This window comes from Acipenser ruthenus, chromosome 43 (assembly GCF_902713425.1).
Source record: "Acipenser ruthenus chromosome 43, fAciRut3.2 maternal haplotype, whole genome shotgun sequence".
In the NCBI taxonomy this organism is placed as follows: Eukaryota; Metazoa; Chordata; class Actinopteri; order Acipenseriformes; family Acipenseridae; genus Acipenser; species Acipenser ruthenus.
Window position 1 is genome coordinate 6,199,749 of NC_081231.1, and position 22,500 is coordinate 6,222,248.

At 41.3% G+C, this 22,500-nt stretch overlaps 1 protein-coding gene and 1 long non-coding RNA gene across 4 annotated transcripts in view; one reads left to right on the forward strand and one right to left on the reverse strand.

Moving 5' to 3' along the window:
• Positions 1-22,500, reverse strand: part of LOC117407795 (butyrophilin subfamily 1 member A1-like) — a 345,211-nt gene that overhangs the window by 182,285 nt on the left and 140,426 nt on the right. The gene's annotated exons all lie outside the window — the stretch shown is intronic.
• Positions 11,355-17,144, forward strand: LOC131709416 (uncharacterized). Its single transcript, XR_009311522.1, has 3 exons — positions 11,355-11,616; positions 13,033-13,071; positions 17,092-17,144. It is a non-coding gene; the product is annotated as an uncharacterized LOC131709416 (long non-coding RNA).

Here is a 22,500-nt window from a genome sequence, read left to right on the forward strand (position 1 = left end):
GACACACAGCACAGACATACTGACACACATACAGTACAGATACACAGCACACACACTGACACACATCCACAGTACAGTCAACCATACACACACAGTACACACACACACTGACACACACAAACAGTACAGACACTCAGTACACACACTGACGCACAGTACACACACACACAGTGACACACACAAACAGTAGAGACACTCAGTACACACACTGACGCACAGTACACACGCACACACTGACACACACAAACAGTACAGACACTCAGTACACACACTGACGCACAGTACACACACACACACTGACACACACAAACAGTACAGACACTCAGTACACACACTGATGCACAGTACACACGCACACACTGACACACACAAACAGTACAGACACTCAATACACACACTGATGCACAGTACACACACACACAGTGACACACACAAACAGTACAGACACTCAGTACACACACTGACGCACAGTACAAACACACACACTGACACACAAACAGTACAGACACTCAGTACACACACTGACGCACAGTACACACACACACACTGACACACACAAACAGTACAGAAACATACACTACAGACACACACAAACAGTACATACACATATACACACTGACAAAGACACACAATACACACACACACAGTACAGACACACACAGTACAGACACACTCAGTACAGACACACACACAATACACACAGACAGTACAGACACATACACACACACACAAAGACACACAATACACACACACACAGTACAGACACACACAGTACAGACACACACACAATACACACACACACACAGTACAGACACACACACAGTACAGACACACTCGGTACAGACACACACACACAATACACACACACACACACACAGTACAGACACACACACACAGTACAGACACACACACACAGTACACACACACACAGTACAGACACACACACACAAAGACACACAAACAGTACAGACACACACACACAGTACAGACACACACACACAGTACAGACACACACACACAGTACACACACACACACAGTACAGACACACACACACAGTACACACACACACACAGTACAGACACACACACACACACGTCTGTATTACTAAGTGGGAACTATGATTCTCCACCAGCAGTGGGGACCATAGATTCCCAACATTTCCATGAAGTGAAACAGACATAGAAAATTATGTTTTAAGCTGTATATTGATAATATTTGTGCAAATATTTTTTTTAATGTTTTTTTAAAAAAAAATCAGCCAAGTGGGGACCTGAACCACATCTACCCTACAAAGTGGGGACCTGCCCAGACTGCAGTGGGACTGTGTCTGAGCCTGCAGCCACTCAGAGCCCTGCTCTTCACACCCATTGGGTTTCTTACAATTAGCATTTAGCAGGTTTAAAGTCCTGCATTCTAGATAACTATCCTTGGAACTGATTAGAACATTTACAAATGGCAGTTTCTTAAGGGTTTTTTTTGTAATTGTTCAATTGTAACTAGAAGATTATTTCTAAGATTTTAATCATACTAAATATCTGAATGTGTACCAAATATTCTTATAATTTTTAATAAATAAATGATAATTATTACTATAAATATACAGTATAATTTTTAAATATATTAATAGAATTATGTCCCAATATACAAAATAACATATTCAAATGTATAAATAGCATTTACAAAATCGTGCGTCATTCTGTCCTATCCATGTGGGAACTCCATTCCAATCTACAAAGAATTATGAACCCAATAAGGCATGGAACTAACACTACTATCACAAAATCATTATTTCTCTAATTAGCAGCTTTCCTTTATTAATTAACAAGGCTGATTAATACAATATTTACACACACACACACACACACTAGTGTGTGAGAGCTGCTCTGCACCATCTAAGTGGGGACTCGCGTCGTTCTGTACCATCTAAGTGGGGACTATATTGTAAGTATATAAAGGTTTATGACTCTGCCAGCAACTCACAGACAACTCGCAGGCGTCCGGCCGCCACAGGAGCTGCTGATGCGCGGTGAGACAAGGATTACCCTGCCGAACTAAGCCCTCCCAACCCAGACGGCGCTCGGCTAATTGTGCGCCACCCTCTCGCGACTCCCGGCCACGGTTGGATATAACATAGCCTGGATTCGAACCAGCGATCTCCAGGGGCCGGTTTTTCAAAATTTTTAATCCAGACAAAATTAATCTGGATTTTGTAATCCTGCTTTTTGTGATCCAGATTATTTTTATCTGGATCCGCCACATTCATGCAACATCATTCTAGCATGCATTGTATTGCACAATATTGCTATCATGCGCAAGGTGCTATTTATCAGGGAGGACTTGAATGCTAACTTTCCGGAGCCTCAAGAACAACACCGTGATACACCTTTAACATCACAGGAGGATCCATTTGCTGGATGTGCAATGAGAGATGCTTTTGTAAGAAACTACTTTTAAAAGGGTCCTGGTTTAAACTTTAATTGAAACTTTGACATTAAAAGATCTTGTAAATAACACGCACACGCAGACACATACAGCATGTGTTGGACAAATAGCATTTCCTTTATAGGTTGAGTGCTCTCCAGCAAACAGCTGTTTTCTTTTTCTTCATGCGACAGATGCTGTTAATGAAGAGTTATATACAAACATGAAGAATACAATAAAACCAACCGTGGGGAATGTGGCACATTATTTTTAAGATATATTATTATGTTTTCCATCTAAATGGAGACGAAATTTAATTGTTTCACAAAGTTGTATCATTTGAATCCACCTTCCGAGCGGTATCAAAATGATGCTGATATTTTGCATCAGAGTAATCGTGATCTCATCTTTAAATTCTGAAAAACCCAATTGCAACATTTAATCGTGATTAAAAGTGCGATCGCATTACCAAAACTAGATCCGGATCACAGTAATCCCGATCGCATTTCGATGTTTTGAAAAACCCAAATTCACAATGTAATCCCGATCAAACGCACAAATCCCATTACCAAAGTTTTGAAAAACCGGCCCCAGGCTATAGGGCACACCCTACTCTCCCGGTGAAGTGCCTTAGCTAGATGCGCCACTCGGGAGCTCGCTAGGTATTATATTGATAAAACCTTGACAACACAGTTAGCAGCCTAATTATTCTAGATTATTTTACAGCAGATACCTACAATGTACTCGCATATTGTACTTTGATTGCACAGACACACGCAATAGTGCGTGAGCATCATTCTGTACAATCCACGTAGGGACGATTCTGTACAAATATAATATGGCATTATAGAAACACAGTTATAGTCTAATTACTGAGGATACTGTACACTGAATGCTTTTTCACTTTTTGACTCAGAATAATTATCATTAATGCCATCCAACTCATGTTGGTTAATATGTTGATGGTGCAACTACTAGTAAGTGTTTTTATTTTATTTTAGATGGGCATGGTGTCTAGCAGTATCTTTCAAGTTTCAAGGCTCTACATTCTCTAAAAGAGTTTACTGTCTTTTAAATAAATGTAGGCAAAACGAAGGTGCAGAAACTTGATGCAGTACTGTGACCGTGTGCTTTGCAGTGCACAGTGAAAGGTGATGTGGGTGCGTACTTCACAGTGAACTGCCCCTTCCAGGAGGAGGAGGAGGAGGAGCAGCTGGAGTGCCTCACGCTGTGGTCAGCATTTCCACTGCCAGCGTTTACACGGCTGGCTGCACGTCCGGAGGAGCCAGCATTTACGCTGACAGGTTGCCACTGCTGGCTGCAGGTCTGGAGGAGGCAGCATGTTCTGCTGTCAGCATTGCCACTGCTAGCTTTGTCGGAGTGCCCTGCACCTCTGTCAGCATTGTTGCTTCCAGTGTTGCCACTAGCATCATTTCCTCTACCAGAATACCTCGCACCGCTGTCAGCCCTTGTGCCTTTTATTTTGACCAGTGTGGTTTTGTTAGTATTTGTATCTGTGGCAGGGTTGGCAGAGTGGTGACGTCAGGCCAGATACAGGAAGAAAAACAAATAGGCAGGTACTGTGGTGCAAAGGCGCTGCGCCATTTTATTTTAACAAACAAAAATAAAATAAAAGGTTTGAACAAAACAAAATCACGAACACCAAACAGAGTGCAGACAGCTGCAGGCTTATATGCAGGTGACCATCTCCCGATTAGCAACAATTAAACAATGAATGAACTCGGGAGATGGTCACCTTCTGCACAGGGTTTTTAATGTGGATGCAAAACAATACAAAACATACAGCTCTTCACCATCACATATACAAATAATAATAATAATAAAATAATAATAATAATAATAATAATAATAATAATAATAATAATAATAATAATAATAATAATAATAATAATAATAATAATAATAATAATACAACAAAACAACTACAAAATAATAAATCGCACAGGGGCGGAGGGGCACCCCGTTCTAAAAACAAACAAACAATCATGTACAGGGCTCCTCGCCCTGTTACAGTATCATTTTGTGTTGTTTATTTGTTTAATTAAAAGGCTCATTAGTGCAGGTAACCATGCAGCTTTCTGTGTCTGAGTCTCTGTGCCTTCAGATAACATATAGGAGGCTACTGTGCCACGCAGGGTAATACCTTACATAAATCAGAGTAGGTTTCAAAATATCTTGATGTATTTTGTACTATATTGTGGAACATATTGCAATAGATTTAAAAATGAATAAATCCCCATTGCTGTTAAAATACAGTGGTTTCCAGTAGTATTCACCCCCCTTGCAAAGTTTTCACATTTTGTTGAATTACAAATAATTTATGCAGTTTTTCAACTAACTTTTTTTATTCAAAGCTGTAGTGGTTAAACTGAACACTGTTATATGAGGAGGAGGTTAAATGTCAGCAAAACTTGCAAAGAAAATGTGCAAAATGAAATTTACTGGTTGCATAAGTATTCAGCCCCTTAAGTCAGTACTTGGTAGAAGCACCTTTTGCAGCAATTACTGCTATGAGTCTATTTGGATAGGTCTCTACTAGCTTTACACAGTAGGATGGTGACATTTTGCCAATTCTTCATGGGAAAATTGCTCCAGTTCTGTTTGTTGGGGATCGTTGATGGACTGCAATCTTCAAGTCTCGCCATAAATTTTCGATTGGATTCAAGTCAGGACTTTGACTGGGCCACTCAAGAACATTAATTCTCTTTTTGTTCAACCACTCCAGTGTGGCTTTGTGCTTCGGGTCATTTCCCTGCTGAAATGTGAATTTCCTCCCCAGTTTCAGAGTCTTGGCTGACTCATACAGGTTTTCCTCAAGGATTCGCCTGTACTTTGCACCAGCCATTCCCCCCTCTATCCTGACAAGCTTCCCAGTCCCTGCTGAAGAGAAGCATCCCCATAACATGATGCTGCCACCACCATGCTTGTCAGTTGGGATGGTGTTGACTGGGTGATGTGCAGTGTTGGGCTTGCACCAGACATAACACTTGGAATTTAGTCCGAAAAGTTCTCGTCTGACCACAAAACCTTTTTCCACATGTCTGCAGTATCATCTACATGCTTCTTTGCAAACTCCATCCGTGCTTTAAGATGAGGCTTTTTGAGTAATGGCTTCTGTCTTGTCACCTGCCCATACAGGCTACCTTTGTGTAGGGACCGGCTTATTGTTGATGTGTGAACACTGACTCCCATCTCAGACACAGAACTTTGCAGATCTCTCAAGGTCACTATTGGCGTCAGAGTGACATCCCAAACCAGTTTCCTGCTTGCTCGACTGCTCAGTTTGGGAGGGTGACCTGATCTGCATCTTCCACTTCTTAATGATGGACTTCACTGTGCTGAGAGGGATAATTAGTGCCTTTGAAATTTTCTTGTACCCTTCTTCTGCTCTGTGCCTCTCTACCATTTTATCCCTGACTTGTTTCGAAAGCTCCTTGGTCTTCATGGTTGCTTTGTTGGATCACTATGTGAGTTGCAGCTTGAAACTCTTTATATACCTGAGGGAAATTATCTACAAGTTAAACCACTTTGAGTAGACACAGGCTGAAACCATTTCACCAATTTTGTGACCTACCTGAGCTGATTTAGGGCTGCAGTAGCAAAGGGGATGAATACTTATGCAACTGAGATTAATCTGTTTTTCTCTGTAAATCTTACTAGTTTATATTATACAGACGTGCTCAAATTTGTTGGTACCCTTACAGCTCATTGAAATAATGCTTCATTCCTCCTGAAAAGTGATGAAATTAAAAGCTATTTTATCATGTATACTTGCATGCCTTTGGTATGTCATAGAATAAAGCAAAGAAGCTGTGAAAAGAGATGAATTATTGCTTATTCTACAAAGATATTCTAAAATGGCCTGGACACATTTGTTGGTACCCCTTAGAAAAGATAATAAATAACTGGATTATAGTGATATTTCAAACTAATTAGTTTCTTTAATTAGTATCACACATGTCTCCAATCTTGTAATCAGTCATTCAGCCTATTTAAATGGAGAAAAGTAGTCACTGTGCTGTTTGGTATCATTGTGTGCACCACACTTAACATGGACCAGAGAAAGCAAAGGAGATAGTTGTCTGAGGAGATCAGAAAGAAAATAATAGACAAGCATGGTAAAGGTAAAGGCTACAAGACCATCTCCAAGCAGCTTGATGTTCCTGTGACAACAGTTGCAAATATTATTAAGAAGTTTAAGGTCCATGGAACTGTAGCCAACCTCCCTGGGCGCGGCCGCAAGAGGAAAATCGACCCCAGATTGAACAGAAGGATAGTGCGAATGGTAGAAAAAGAACCAAGGATAACTGCCAAAGAGATACAAGCTAAACTCCAAGGTGAAGGTACATCAGTTTCTGATCGCACCATCCGTCGCTTTTTGAGCGAAAGTGGGCTCCATGGAAGAAGACCCAGGAGGACTCCACTTCTGAAAGAAAAACATAAAAAAGCCAGACTGGAATTTGCTAAAATGCATATTGACAAGCCACAATCCTTCTGGGAGAATGTCCTTTGGACAGATGAGTCAAAACTGGAGCTTTTTGGCAAGTCACATCAGCTCTATGTTCACAGACGAAAAAAGAAAAGAACACCATACCTACAGTGAAACATGGAGGAGGCTCGGTTATGTTTTGGGGCTGCTTTGCTGCGCCTGGCACAGGGTGCCTTGAATCTGTGCAGGGCACAATGAAATCTCAAGACTATCAAGGCATTCTGGAGCGAAACGTACTGCCCAGTGTCAGAAAGCTCTGTCTCAGTCGCAGGTCATGGGTCCTCCAACATGATAATGACCCAAAACACACAGCTAAAAGCACCCAAGAATGGATAAGAACAAAACATTGGACTATTCTGAAGTGGCCTTCTATGAGTCCTGATCTGAATCCTATCGAACATCTATGGAAAGAGCTGCAACTTGCAGTCTGGAGAAGGCACCCATCAAACCTGAGACAGCTGGAGCAGTTTGCTCAGGAAGAGTGGGCCAAACTACCTGTTAACAGGTGCAGAAGTCTCATTGAGAGCTACAGAAAACGTTTGATTGCAGTGATTGCCTCTAAAGGTTGTGCAACAAAATATTAGGTTAGCGGTCCCATCATTTTTGTCCATGCCATTTTCATTTGTTTTCTTATTTACAATATTATGTTGAATAAAAAATCAAAAGCAAAGTCTGATTTCTATTAAATATGGAATAAACAATGGTGGATGCCAATTACTTTGGTCAGTTTCAAGTTATTTCAGAGAAAATTGTGCATTCTTCATTTATTGTGGAGGGTTACCAACAAATTTGAGCACGTCTGTATAAGGATAGCTGCTGTCACTGTGATGGCATTGGAGTACAGCAGAGTGTTCAGGTCTCTTAAACAGTGAACCAGGGGCCTGGTCAATCTTCATAATACCGTCCGAGAAATCTGTAGACAACAACAAAATTGCAATAAATACTACTAATAATAATACATTTTATTTATAAGCGCTTTTCAAGAATATCTGTACAGAGATACACACAAACATGATCAATATATACCCTTACTCTTACAAAGAAATATTGGAGTAGTACTGTAGTACTAACACAATATTTTGGAGACTCTAGAAATAATGTAACTAATAGCCATACCAGTGGTTTCACAGACCCTGGTTAGCACTAATCTTGGACTACCTCATGTTAAATTACACGGGCTAGTCAAGGAGTAGTAGTGCTACTTGGGGTAGCCACCGTTAACCTGTAAAAACTGAACTCTTGTTTTTATGAGAAAATTAAGTCATAAAAACAAAGCCTTCAGTTTTTATGACTTAATTATCTCTATTTCTGCAGCTTTCTGGTGTGGTCATGTAGCTTTTTCTGATTTGGAGAAAAATACCAATCTTATAAAAGATATAACAGTTCATCTGTTCCTTTGTTGTGTGTAAAAATATGTACTTGATGAACATCAGCCATGTTGCTATCTGGCTTCCTGTCCTTTGCAGGTTCTTACCTGGGAGACACAGCAGCAGCAGCACTGCAGTGAACACAATAAAAACTGCAGCCATCTTCACAGGCCTGTGCTGGAGAGAGAGAAGCAGCACTGCAGCACTGCCCTGGAGTTCACTGCAAAGAGACAGCGGGCGTGACATCACAGGAAGTGACATCACAGCAGCCCTGCCCTGGAGTTCACTGCAAAGAGATAGCGGGCGTGACATCACAGGAAGTGACATCACAGCAGCCCTGCCCTGGAGTTCACTGCAAAGAGACAGCAGGCGTGACATCACAGGAAGTGACATCACAGCAGCCCTGCCCTGGAGTTCACTGCAAAGAGATAGCGGGCGTAACATCACAGGAAGTGACATCACAGCAGCACTGCCCTGGAGTTCACTGCAAAGAGACAGCGGGAGTGACATCACAGGAAGTGACATCACAGCAGCCCTGCCCTTGAGTTCACTGCAAGGAGACACAGCGGGAGTGACATCACAGGAAGTGACATCACAGCAGCCCTGCCCTGGGCTTCACTGCAAAGAGACAGCATGACATCACTGGACGTGACATCATAACAGAAATTATCAGCAATATCAATCAGTCAGTATTTATTTGATATAGCGCGCTTCACAGAAAAGTGTCTCAAGGCCAAAACATTGGCTTTTTATCTCTTCCAATGAATGAAATCAACTATTTTTAACTCAAATGTGTTGTTGTTTTCTTGAAATTTTGGACTTAGCAAGTGTAACAAAACATTACATTTATTACACAGTCAATATTCATACAGGATATAACAGACCATAACACTATTCAATAGTGATACAGTATATTATATTACATTTATTACACAGTCAATATTCATCCAGGCTATAACAGACCATAACACTATTCAATAGTGATACAGTATATTATATTACATTTATTACACAGTCAATATTCATCCAGGCTATAACAGACCATAACACTATTCAATAGTGATACAGTATATTATATTACATTTATTACACAGTCAATATTCATCCAGGCTATAACAGACCATAACACTATTCAATAGTGATACAGTATATTATATTAAATTTATTACACAGTCAATATTCATCCAGGCTATAACAGACCATAACACTATTGAATAGTGATACAGTATATTATATTGTTGTACCCCTGACTACAATTATTTTTGCATTGAATCACTACTATAGTAAAATAAAAACGTGATTATGTTATACATTTTAAACTGTACAATGGTATAAACTCCCCATCTTCATGGAGTGCCACAATCCTGTATCTCTAGGAGTTTTACTTGGCAACACTGCCATCTAGAGGGTGTCTGTTGAAACTGTAGCTTCTAGCTAGTTCATTGTTTTTAAACGATTTTTATTTTTTCCTTAATGTATGTTTGACCAATAAATATACTGCTGGGTAAAGAATCGATTCATGTATTAATAAATCTACTGCTGGGTAAAGAATCGATTCATGTATTAATAAATCTACTGCTGGGTAAAGAATCGATTCATGTATTAATAAATCTACTGCTGGGTAAAGAATTGATTCATGTATTAATAAATCTACTGCTGGGTAAAGAATTGATTCATGTATTAATAAATCTACTGCTGGGTAAAGAATTGATTCATGTATTAATAAATCTACTGCTGGGTAAAGAATCGATTCATGTATTAATAAATCTACTGCTGGGTAAAGAATCGATTCATGTATTAATAAATCTACTGCTGGGTAAAGAATCGATTCATGTATTAATAAATCTACTGCTGGGTAAAGAATCGATTCATGTATTAATAAATCTACTGCTGGGTAAAGAATCGATTCATGTATTAATAATGTATTAAATGTTTACTTGTTTGTAATGCTTTTTATTTAACAAAATAGAAAATTACAAAACAAGGGTCACAAAAAAACTCAGATGCAGGAAAATACAGATTCAAGAATACAAAAAAAGGACGGAAACGTCCTTGTGCAAATAAAAAAGAAAAAAACCCTACATCGTGGGAAAACAACACAGAGATCATTGAGATTTTTAATTAAGCAAACAAATTATATAAGGTAATTTGCTGATAAAATGTAGCATGCGTGTGTCCACCCATCCATTCATTATTATAACCGTTTAAAGTATAAATTACTTTAAAAGAAAGTAGCCGAATATGTACATCGATAAATCATTTTTTTAAAAAAAGCTTTCACTGAAGGTTTTATACCTCCCTATTTACACATGGATAAAGTATTTACTCAGTAGAATAATACAATATACAGTCAGTGTGGAGTAGTGGTTAGGGGTCTGGACTCTTGACCGGAGGGTTGTGGGTTCAATCCCAGGTAGGGGACACTGCTGCTGTACCCTTGAGCAAGGTACTTTACCTAGATTGCTCCAGTAAAAACCCAACTGTATAAATGGGGAATTGTATGTAAAAATAATGTGATATCTGTATAATATGAAATAATGTATAATGTGATATCTTGTAACAATTGTAAGTCGCCCTGGATAAGGGCGTCTGCTAAGAAATAAATAATAATATATCGGTAATATACAGGGCAGCAGTGTGGAGTTGTGGTTAGGGCTCTGGACTCCTGACCAGTGGGTTGGAGTTCAATCCACCCAGGTGGGGGACACTGCTGTTGTACCCTTGAGCAAGGTACTTTACTGCTCCAGTAATAAATGGATAATTGAATGTAAATAATAACATTGCATAAGGGCATGCGTAAAAGGTCAAACTGAGCCTGTTGAATAAAATGATCTTGCTTTTTTCACTCTTAATTAGATTGTTGAGGTAAAACAATTTTTTTAATTGGAAATCTATGATAATAACTATTTAAAGCATCACAGACGCTTATTTGATCAAGGGAACGTAGTCTGTGACTGTAGCTTTAAAAGATAACCGAAAGTTATTCACGCACAGGCAAAGCACACTTTCGCTTTCATACCGACACTTCCTGTTTCTATTGCGACACAACAAACTGAAGCAGTTTGAACTGAATGTGTTCATTTTTTTCATGTTTTACTTGTGTACTAAACTGCCTGGCTACTCAACTTGAGAAGCTGAAGAGATATACCTGCGTTTAAATTGCCTAAAATAAGATGTCGGCTTCGTGTGAAACATTTCCGATGTTTTTGCTTGACGGTGCTATTACTAAGGTTTCAGAAACAGATTCTGAAGATGACAGCGATTCAGATTCTAACTCGGATACTGACTACGAATTCCCAGAACCAAGAACGTTTCCAGTAAGTGAAATGTGTGGGGTGTGGAAACAAAACAGAACAACATACTACAGGGGTTACAATATACTGATAGTGGCCCAGATTCATCAAGGGTTTTACACCAATTCGCAATCACCGACACTTTTTCTAAACTGAATACAATAATACAATGTGAGTTAACATGACACGCCACAGCTCAGAGCAGCGTCCATTTAAAGACGCTGTGTGCGAGTAAGTCATGTTTGATTCATTTTACGGCTTATATGCACATTTATTCTTTTTTAAAATAAAGTGACAGTAATTGCGAATTGGTGTTAAACCATTGATGAAAATAGTTATCTTAAAAATAAAAAAAATAAAAAAAAATTGTTGATATGTTAATTTTTCGGCAACACTTTGACATGGTGGTTAGAGCTGCTGCCTCAAAGCTCCAGGGTCCTGGGTTCGATTCCAGTCTCAGGGGTCTGTCTGTGTGGAGTTTGCATGTTCTTCCCAGTGTGTTCACATTGCAGGTTTTCTCTGGGTACTCCGGTTTCCTCCCACAGTCCAAAGACATGCTGTTCAGGTTGATTGGTCACTAAATTGCCCTGTGTGTGTGTGTGTGTGAGAGAGTGTGTGGTGTGTGTGTGTGTGTGTGTGTGGTGTGTGTGTGTATGTGTGTGAGAGTGTGAGAGTGTGTGTGTGTGTCAGTGTGTGTGTGGGTGGTGTGTGTCAGTGTGTGTGAGAGAGTGTGTGTGTGAGTAAGTGTGTGTGTGTGTGTGTGTGTGGTGTGTGTCAGTGTGTGTGTGAGAGAGTGTGTGTGTGTGTGTGTGTGAGAGTGTGTGTGTGTGTGTGTGTGTGTGGTGTGTGTCACAGTGTGTGTGTATGAGAGTGTGTGTGTGTGTGTGTGTGTGTGTGTGTGTGTGGTGTGTGTGTGTGTGTGTGTGTGTGTGAGAGAGAGAGTGTGTGGTGTGTGTGTGTGTGTGTGTGTGTGTGTGTGTGTGGTGTGTGTGTGTGTGTGTGTGTGTGTGTGAGAGAGAGAGTGTGTGGTGTGTGTGTGTGTGTGTGTGTGTGTGTGTGTGTGAGTAAGTGTGTGTGTGTGTGTGGTGCCCTGTGATGGACTGGCGTCCCGTCCAGGGTGTAGTCTCGTCTTGCGCCCTGTGTATGCCGGGTTAGGATCCAGCTCACCGCGACCCTGTAAAGGATTAAGCGGTTAATGATAATGGATGGATATATAAAAACCAAAAACTGTGAAGATGGATATAGACCATTTTGGAATGAAGCTCTTCAGTTGTCCCCAGTCTCTCCCCACCTCAATTCATTTATGTTTTAGCACATTTAAAATCATGAGTGAACTTTGTAAAATAGAAAGTGCAAGCATTGTGATTTCACAGGGAGATTCACATCAGGGTTTATTGACTATCTGCGCTTCATTCCACTTGGCTTTTCTTTCTTTTTCAGATCTCGGCCACAAGCTTTCCAGGACCAAGACGTGTAAAGGTCTGGATCTTTCTTTAACCACTACAATTACACAATATAACCATTTATATTCTGGACACAGATACAAGAGAAAACTTACTGGAAGGGACACAGCAACTGCTCCAATTGTCTTCAAACTGACTCTGGACTGTGTCAATTACTCCTGCTCCATACAGTAGCTTACATGAGGACATTCATTACAGCGAACGGCATGGTGGTGTGGTGGTTAGCACTGCTGGCTCGCAGCTCCAGGGTCCTGGGTTCGATTCCAGCCTCAGGGGTCTGTCTGTGTGGAGTTTGCATGTTCTCCCCAGTGTGTTCACATTGTGAGTTTTCTCTGGGTACTCCGGTTTCCTCCCACAGTCCAAAGACATGCTGTTCAGGATGATCTTGAATTTCCCTCTGTGTGTGTGTGTGTGTGTGTAGCAAAACTGATGTCCCGTGCAGGGTGCAGTCCTGCCTTGCATTGCCCTGTGTCTGCCGGGTTAGGATCCGGATCACTGCAGTGACCCTCTAAAGGATTAAGTGGTTATGATAATGAATGGATGGATAAACTTTCAACCCATTTTGATCAAAACTTAACATACCTTCATTTGTTAACAAACTTAAACAGTATACCAACAACAAAGACAAATATATTTGGAGACACACAGTCAGAAGAGGTGTCTGTCTTTCATTTTCATGCTTTTTTTGTAGTTGCATCTCAAGCTTTGAGCTACATCACTGCCCTTTCCTCTTCTTTCTAAGCTAATCTACCATATAAGCATTTACTCCCAAGGGATAGCATACTGTAAACCTTCACTTGTACATAGTTCCTGTTACTTTTGCAGTACAAATGCATCTCTCAGTCTGTGTCTGTCAGACAGGTCCTGTTCTTTGTGGGCGTTTCTGCCATGACCTGTACTTCATCACTTCATCCATCCATCATCACAGCCACTTATTCCTTTAGAGCAGAGGTGCACAATTGGCGGACCTCGGTCCGGGTCCGGACCGAGTGAAGGTTCTATCTGGACCTCGACACATTTCTCATAAATAATTGTTAAATTAAATACTGATGAAGCAACCCTTTTTTTCCAATGTACACATACTGCGCTGGCTCAGCGCAGCTGGGAAGGTCCCGGACAGCGCCCCATACTACTGTGTGTTGTCCAATCACGTGCGTTATTTAAATCACTTCACGAAACTCAGCCAATCAAAGCGAATGTTTACAATGCATGTTAGGAGACTGATGTTGTCAGAGAGAGAGAGACAGCGAGAGAAGCAAAAGCGGAAGCGAGAGGAGAAATTATAGAATGGCGTACGCAAAAGTCAGGAAAGTCGATACAGAAAATCGAGCTTTCAAACAGGAGTGGACAGACAAATATGCCTTTATCCTTCCCGCAGCGAGTGTCAAACCACTCTGCCTGATATGTTCAGAGACCGTGGCTCTAATAAAAAGTGCCAACGTGAAGCGCCACTACGAGACAAAGCACAGATCTTTTGAGCAAACATATCCACAGCAGTCTGAGATGAGGGCACGCAAAATAAACGAACTCAAAGCCCAGTATGATCGGTCCACCAGAGTCCTCTCCCATGCATTCACTGCCCAACAACGTGCAAACGAATGTTCACTAAAAATAGCTTGGATTTTGGGTCAACACCAAAAGCCATTTACTGACGGGGGAGTGGTGATGGAGTGCATGAATGCTGTTGCTGAAACTTTACTTGACGGTAAACAAAAAGACGAGCTGTGTGAAAAGATCAAGCAAATCCCAATGTCACGTACAACAGCAGCAAGAAAGAGTGAAATACTAACAGAGGATGTATTAACACAGCTTGATGAAGCTATTCGGAGTGCACCATGCATAGCATTAGCTGTTGATGAATCTACTGATGTGAGTGATAATGCCCAGCTTCTGGTGTATGTTAGATTTTACCACACAGAGAAGAAGGAATTCTGTGAAGACCTGTTAGGTGTAACACCACTCGAGACACATACAAGAGGAAAGGACATATACATGGCCATAAAGGAGATGCTGAGAAAGAGGGGGACAGATCTAAAACAAGTGGTCTCTATCACCTCAGACGGGGCCCCTGCCATGATAGGAAGAGAGAGAGGAGCTGTGGCACGGCTGAAAGAGGACAACCCTGATCTCACAGCTTACCACTGCATCATTCATCAGTCTGTCCTGTGCGCCAATCTGTCAGAAGAGTATGCTGAAGTGATGAATACAATGATGAAACTCATCAACTTCCTCAGGGCATCCTCATCTCATCAACATCGCCTGCTGAGAGAATTCCTGAAAGAAGTTGAGGCAAATGCAAATGACCTACTGCTGCACAACAACGTAAGATGGCTCAGTAAAGGCAGGGTGTTGGAACGCTTTTGGTCCATTCGAAAGGAAATAACAGCTTTCCTAGTACAGCTCAAGAGTCAGAAGGCAACACAGTTTTCACTTTTTTTGCAAGACGAGAGCAAAATGGATATTGTTGCTTTTTTGGTAGACATCACATCACACCTTAATGAGCTCAACGTGAAACTACAGGGCAAGAACAATTCAGTTTGTGATTTGATGACAGCTGTCCGCTCCTTCCAGAGGAAACTGGAAGTGTTCAAGGAAGATCTTCAAGGAGACTGTGCACACTTTCCAAAAGTGCAGGAACAGATTCAGGGTGAGAGAGATGTTTCTCCTCATGTTGACTTCATAGATAAGCTGATTGGAAACTTCAGAAATCGCTTTGACAGCTTCAGCCTTGGACAGCAGCTCCTTCTTCTCATTGAGAATCCATTCCTCATCACAGATGTCAGGGGATTTTCAAAGGAGGTGACACAGACCTTCAAGTGGGCACATGCTGGATCTCTACAGATGGAACTGATTGATCTGCAAGCAAATGTTGCACTAAGAGAGCACTTTCAACTAACTGATCATGACACTTTCTGGCTGCAGGCTGTGTCTGAGACTGTTTTCCCTGGTCTAACCAAAGTAGCACTACACACCTTGACCATGTTTGGCTCCACATACAGTTGTGAGTCTTCTTTCTCCACTATGAACATCATTAAAAATAAGTACCGTTCTAGACTCACCAATGAGCACCTACATATGTGCATGAGAATGGCACTGACTCCATTCCAGCCAAGGTTCAAATTACTGGCAGGGCAAGCAAAAGCCCATTTCTCTCACTAAAGAAGAGAGATGGAGAAGTGAAGTGGGAGAGAGTAGGAAAGATAAATATTAAACCTGTGTTTTCTTATTTGTTCAAAAATCAAAGCACTTTTTTCAGAAACAGGCACTTTTGTTATTTTTTTGTGAAGATGCAGTCTTGTTTTGCTTGAAATGAGAACATTTGTGATAGGCCTACTTTTATTTATGATTAGGCTGCATATTTATTTTACCTCATGTTTAATGTGTCTGCATTGAAAATGTGCAATAAATATTGTTGAAATGTTATTGAAATGTAGTACTTTGTTTATTAGCTATACATATACAAGAACTACATATGCCCCCAAATCATAGCGCACGTTAGACATTTTAATGGTTTGGACCTTTGGGGGGAGAAAATGTTAGTCACTGGACCTCTTTGAATTCTAATTGTGCACCCCTGCTTTAGAGGGTCGAGGCGAGCCAGAGCCTAACCCGGCAGACACAGGGCACAAGGCAGGACTACACCCCGGACAGGATGCCAGCCCATTGCAGGGCACCACACTCACACACAGGGCAATTTAGAGTGACCAATCAACCTGAACGCATGTCTTTGGACTGTGGGAGGAAACCGGAGTACCCAGAACCCACAATGTGAACACACTGGGGAGAACATGCAAACTCCACACAGACAGACCCCTGAGGCTGGAATCGAACCCAGGACCCTGGAGCTGCGAGCCAGCAGTGCTAACCACCACACCACCATGCCGCCCTTCATCACTTCAGTGGAAAAGAAACATCTTTAAATAAATAATAAAATTGACAATAAAAACAGTCGAATATATAATTGTTAATACATTCTAGAGTATCAAATACCTGTATAAATATACCTGAGATATGCGTATTTCTTGATCTATTTTAGGTGACAGAATTTCGACCAGTAATACACCAGGAGGGTTACACCACAACCTACAGGTAGAGCTTTAAAAAATAATGTACCTTAAAGGGAAACCCAGGTTGGGTTACGTGTTCCCATATGTTGCTACAACAGGTTTTTTTTTGACATCCTGACCACTTTTTTTTTTACACTATTAAATTGCAGTCTACAGTTCTTGGTTTTCAAGATGACTTCAAAATATACCCTTCAGAAAAACTTCAGAACTACACTTCCCATCACCTTCTCATCGTAGATACATGACCAGGAGGATGATGGGAAATGTAGTTCTGAAATTCTTCTGAAGAAGACATTTGAAGCCATCTTGGAAGCAGAGCATTGTAGACAATGCAATTTAATAGTGTAAAAAAATGTGTCCAGGATGTAAAAATAAATAAATAATAAGCAACATATTGGAACATGTAACACACAAACACAAAACAACTTGAGATGCCCTTTAAACATAAGTGTGTGTGTGGTGGTGGGGAGGGGTATCCATATACTACAATTCGATTTGTTTTATTAATTAATTTTTCCAAATGAACATGTATTGTTGATTGAATTAATACTAAATTATAATATCTAAAATATATGGTGTGGTGGTTAGCACTGCTGCCTCACAGCTCCACGGTCCCGGGTTCGAATCTGGTCTCAGGGGTCTGTCTGTGTGGAGTTTGCATGTTTTCCCCAGTGTGTTTACATTGTGGGTTCTGGGTACTCCGGTTTCCTCCCACAGTCCAAAGACTTGCTGGTCAGGTTGAATGGTCACTCTGAATTGCCCTGTGTGTGAGTGAATGTGTGTGTGTGTGTGTGTGTGTGTGTGTTTGTGGTGCCCTGCGATGGACTGGTGTCCTGTCCAGGGTGTCGTCCTGCCTTGCGCCCTGTGTATGCCGGGTTAGGCTCTGTCTCACCGTGACCCTGTAAGGGATTAAGTGGTTAATGATAATGGATGGATGGATGGAAAATTACATTCATTGTACCTTAATTTCTGAATTCACTACAATTATACTTTTAATGGAAAAGTGAGGCATTTACCCCTTAATTTTCCATTAATTTGTGCATACTTTAAGGGGTTTTTATCCCTTGAATACATCCCTTAAATAGTTTCAGGGGTTTATTAAGCTGTATTACCCCATTAGATACACCCCTTAAAAAGACAGATTCAATTAAAATTAAATGAATGGGGTTTTAAGTCTAAAGAGACACATTGTAGGCTGTCCTTAATTTAAATTAATGGATGATTTTTATTTTCCAGGGTAAATTAATAGGGACATTCCATTCATCCATTATCATTACCACTTATTCCTATAGAGGGTTGCGGTGAGCCAAAGCCTAACCCGGCATACACAGGGCAATGCAAGGCAGGACTACACCCTGGACGGGACGCCAGTCCATCACAGGGCACCACACACACACACACACACACACACACACACACACACACACACACACACACACCACACACACACACACACACACACACACACACACACACACACCACACACACACACACACACACACACACACACACACACACACACACACACACACACAGAACAATTTAGAGTGACCAATCAACTTGAACAGCATGTCTTTGGACTGTGGGAGGAAACCGGAGTACCCAGAGAAAACCCGCAATGTGAACACACTGGGGAGAACATGCAAACTCCACACAGACAGATCCCCTGCTGCAATAGGGGTTTTAGTTTTATAGAGACAGTAATGCATGCAGTGCACTAGTAATATCTCTATTTAATGTTTTATTCATCCAGGAAGGAAGACACCAGTGTGAGATCACAAATCTGATTTTTAATGTGGCGTTGGCTCCAGCTGAAGTTGAGTATCACACAGAGCAATGGGAGAAGTGTCCCCTTGACAGCAGCTCCCTGCTTCCTGCTGGTCCACTGTTTGATATAAAATGCCTGAACGGAGTTTTGAAGCACCTTTCCTTCCCACACTCAGAATACTCTCCTGGTCAGTGGCAACTTTAAATTACTAAAACTAATCCAGTTATTCGAAGTGTTATATTTTTTAATTGGGGAAGCACTGTGGTGTGGTGGTTAGCACTGCTGCCTCACAGCTCCAGGGTCCTGGGTCTTGGGAAGTCAGGTTTTTTGTTTTTTTTTGACATCCTGACCACTTTTTTTACATCATTAAATCTCTACTGTGCTCAGTTTCCAAGATGGCTTTCCAAATGTACCGTTCAGAAGAACTTTGAGAACTACATTTCCCATCATCCTCCTACTCATGTATCTATGATGGGGATGATGGGAAGTGTAGTTCTGAAGTTCTCATGGAAACTGAGCACTGTGTCGCCTGTAATTTAAAACAGGCGAAAAAAACACCAACCTGAGTTCCCCTTTAAGCTTGCGTCTTGTATTGAGTGTTTCTCCCATAGTCTTGTATTGAATGATCTTAATATACTTCTATTGTTTCCCCCATAGACTTGTATTGGGAGCTCTCCCCATAGACTTGTATTGAGAGCTCTCCCCATAGACTTGTATTGAGAGCTCTCCCCATAGACTTGTATTGAGAGCTCTTCCCATAGACTTGTATTGAGAGCTCTTCCCATAGACTTGTATTGAGAGCTCTCCCCATAGACTTGTATTGAGAGCTCTTCCCATAGACTTGTATTGAGAGCTCTCCCCATAGACTTGTATTGAGAGCTCTTCCCATAGACTTGTATTGAGAGCTCTTCCCATTGTCTTGTATTGAGAGCTCTTCCCATTGTCTTGTATTGAATGCTCTTCCTATATACTTGTATTGTTTCCCCCATAGACTTGTATTGAGAGCTCTTCCCATAGACTTGTATTGAGAGCTCTTCCCATGGACTTGTATTGAGAGCTCTTCCCATAGACTTGTATTGAGAGCTCTTCCCATAGACTTGTATTGAGAGCTCTTCCCATAGACTTGTATTGAGAGCTCTTCCCATAGACTTGTATTGAGAGCTCTTCCCATAGACTTGTATTGAGAGCTCTTCCCATAGACTTGTATTGAGAGCTCTTCCCATAGACTTGTATTGAGAGCTCTCCCCATAGACTTGTATTGAGAGCTCTCCCCATAGACTTGTATTGAGAGCTCTTCCCATAGACTTGTATTGAGAGCTCTTCCCATGGACTTGTATTGAGAGCTCTTCCCATAGACTTGTATTGAGAGCTCTTCCCATAGACTTGTATTGAGAGCTCTTCCCATAGACTTGTATTGAGAGCTCTCCCCATAGACTTGTATTGAGAGCTCTTCCCATAGACTTGTATTGAGAGCTCTCCCCATAGACTTGTATTGAGAGCTCTCCCCATAGACTTGTATTGAGAGCTCTCCCCATAGACTTGTATTGAGAGCTCTTCCCATAGACTTGTATTGAGAGCTCTTCCCATAGACTTGTATTGAGAGCTCTCCCCATAGACTTGTATTGAGAGCTCTTCCCATAGACTTGTATTGAGAGCTCTCCCCATAGACTTGTATTGAGAGCTCTTCCCATAGACTTGTATTGAGAGCTCTTCCCATAGACTTGTATTGAGAGCTCTCCCCATAGACTTGTATTGAGAGCTCTCCCCATAGACTTGTATTGAGAGCTCTCCCCATAGACTTGTATTGAGAGCTCTTCCCATAGACTTGTATTGAGAGCTCTCCCCATAGACTTGTATTGAGAGCTCTCCCCATAGACTTGTATTGAGAGCTCTTCCCATAGACTTGTATTGAGAGCTCTCCCCATAGACTTGTATTGAGAGCTCTTCCCATAGACTTGTATTGAGAGCTCTCCCCATAGACTTGTATTGAGAGCTCTCCCCATAGACTTGTATTGAGAGCTCTTCCCATAGACTTGTATTGAGAGCTCTCCCCATAGACTTGTATTGAGAGCTCTCCCCATAGACTTGTATTGAGAGCTCTCCCCATAGACTTGTATTGAGAGCTCTCCCCATAGACTTGTATTGAGAGCTCTTCCCATAGACTTGTATTGAGAGCTCTCCCCATAGACTTGTATTGAGAGCTCTTCCCATAGACTTGTATTGAGAGCTCTTCCCATTGTCTTGTATTGAGAGCTCTCCCCATAGACTTGTATTGAGAGCTCTCCCCATAGACTTGTATTGAGAGCTCTCCCCATTGTCTTGTATTGAGAGCTCTTCCCATAGACTTGTATTGAGAGCTCTTCCCATAGACTTGTATTGAGAGCTCTTCCCATTGTCTTGTATTGAGAGCTCTTCCCATTGTCTTGTATTGAATGCTCTTCCTATATACTTGTATTGTTTCCCCCATAGACTTGTATTGAGAGCTCCCCCATAAGCACTCCCTATCTATAACAGGGTGAGCGCTTGCTTAAACATGGGTACAGATGCAGTCGCTTCATTAGAACTTAATGGGGAGCTGAAGTTATTTTTTTGTGTCTCTGTGCTTTACATGTCTACGTATGTTGCCTCTTATTAAATTGCAGTCTATAGTGCTCGGTTTCTGCAATGTCTTCACGTGTATCTTTCAGAAGAACTTCAGAACCCCATTTCCCATCACCCCCATCATAGATACAGGAACAGGGTGTTGATGGGAAATGTAGTTCTGAAGTTCTTCTGAACGGTACATTTGAAGCCATCAGAGCACTGTGTAGACTGCAAATGAATAGTGTAAAAAAAGTGGTCAGGATGTTAAAAAGAACAACACACACACCTTACTGAAACAGCTGTAGGAACATGTGGGAACATGCAACACACACACACACAAATCAACAACAACTAGAGTTCCCCTTTAATAAAATAGAAGGTAAAAATATACTTTGATTTCATGAAGAAATGTGCAGCTTTCAGCCAGATTCACTTCATGTTTCACAGTCTTTGTGCTTGATTTCACTTTGGTATTCTTTCTTTCTTTTTCAGAACTTGCCTACAGTCCTTCCACGACCAACCCTGGAAGTACAGGTCTGTTATTCTTTCTTTTACTGCTACAACTACACAACATAACAATGTGTAGTCAAACCTGCTTAATGTCCCTCCCTGTTAACGTCACCGGACACTGCTTATTGCTAATCCTTATCGAATATGGTGGTTAGCACTGCTGCCTCACAGCTTCCTGGGCTTGATTCCGGCCTCAGGGGTCTGTCTGTGTGGAGTTTGCATGTTCTCCCCAGTGTGTTCACATTGTGAGTTTTCTCTGGGTACTCCGGTTTCCTCCCACAGTCCAAAGACATGCTGTTCAGGTTGATTGGTCACTCTAAATTGCCCTCTGTGTGAGTGTGTGAGTGTGAGTGTGTGGTGCCCTACTGGCATCCCGTCCAGGGTGTAGTCCTGCCTTGCATTGCCCTGTGCCTACCAGGGTTAGGCTTTGGCTTGCGTTTGTGCTCTGTTTCCAAGATGACTTTACATGTACCCATCAGAAGAACTTCAGAATTACATTTCCCATTATCCTCCAGC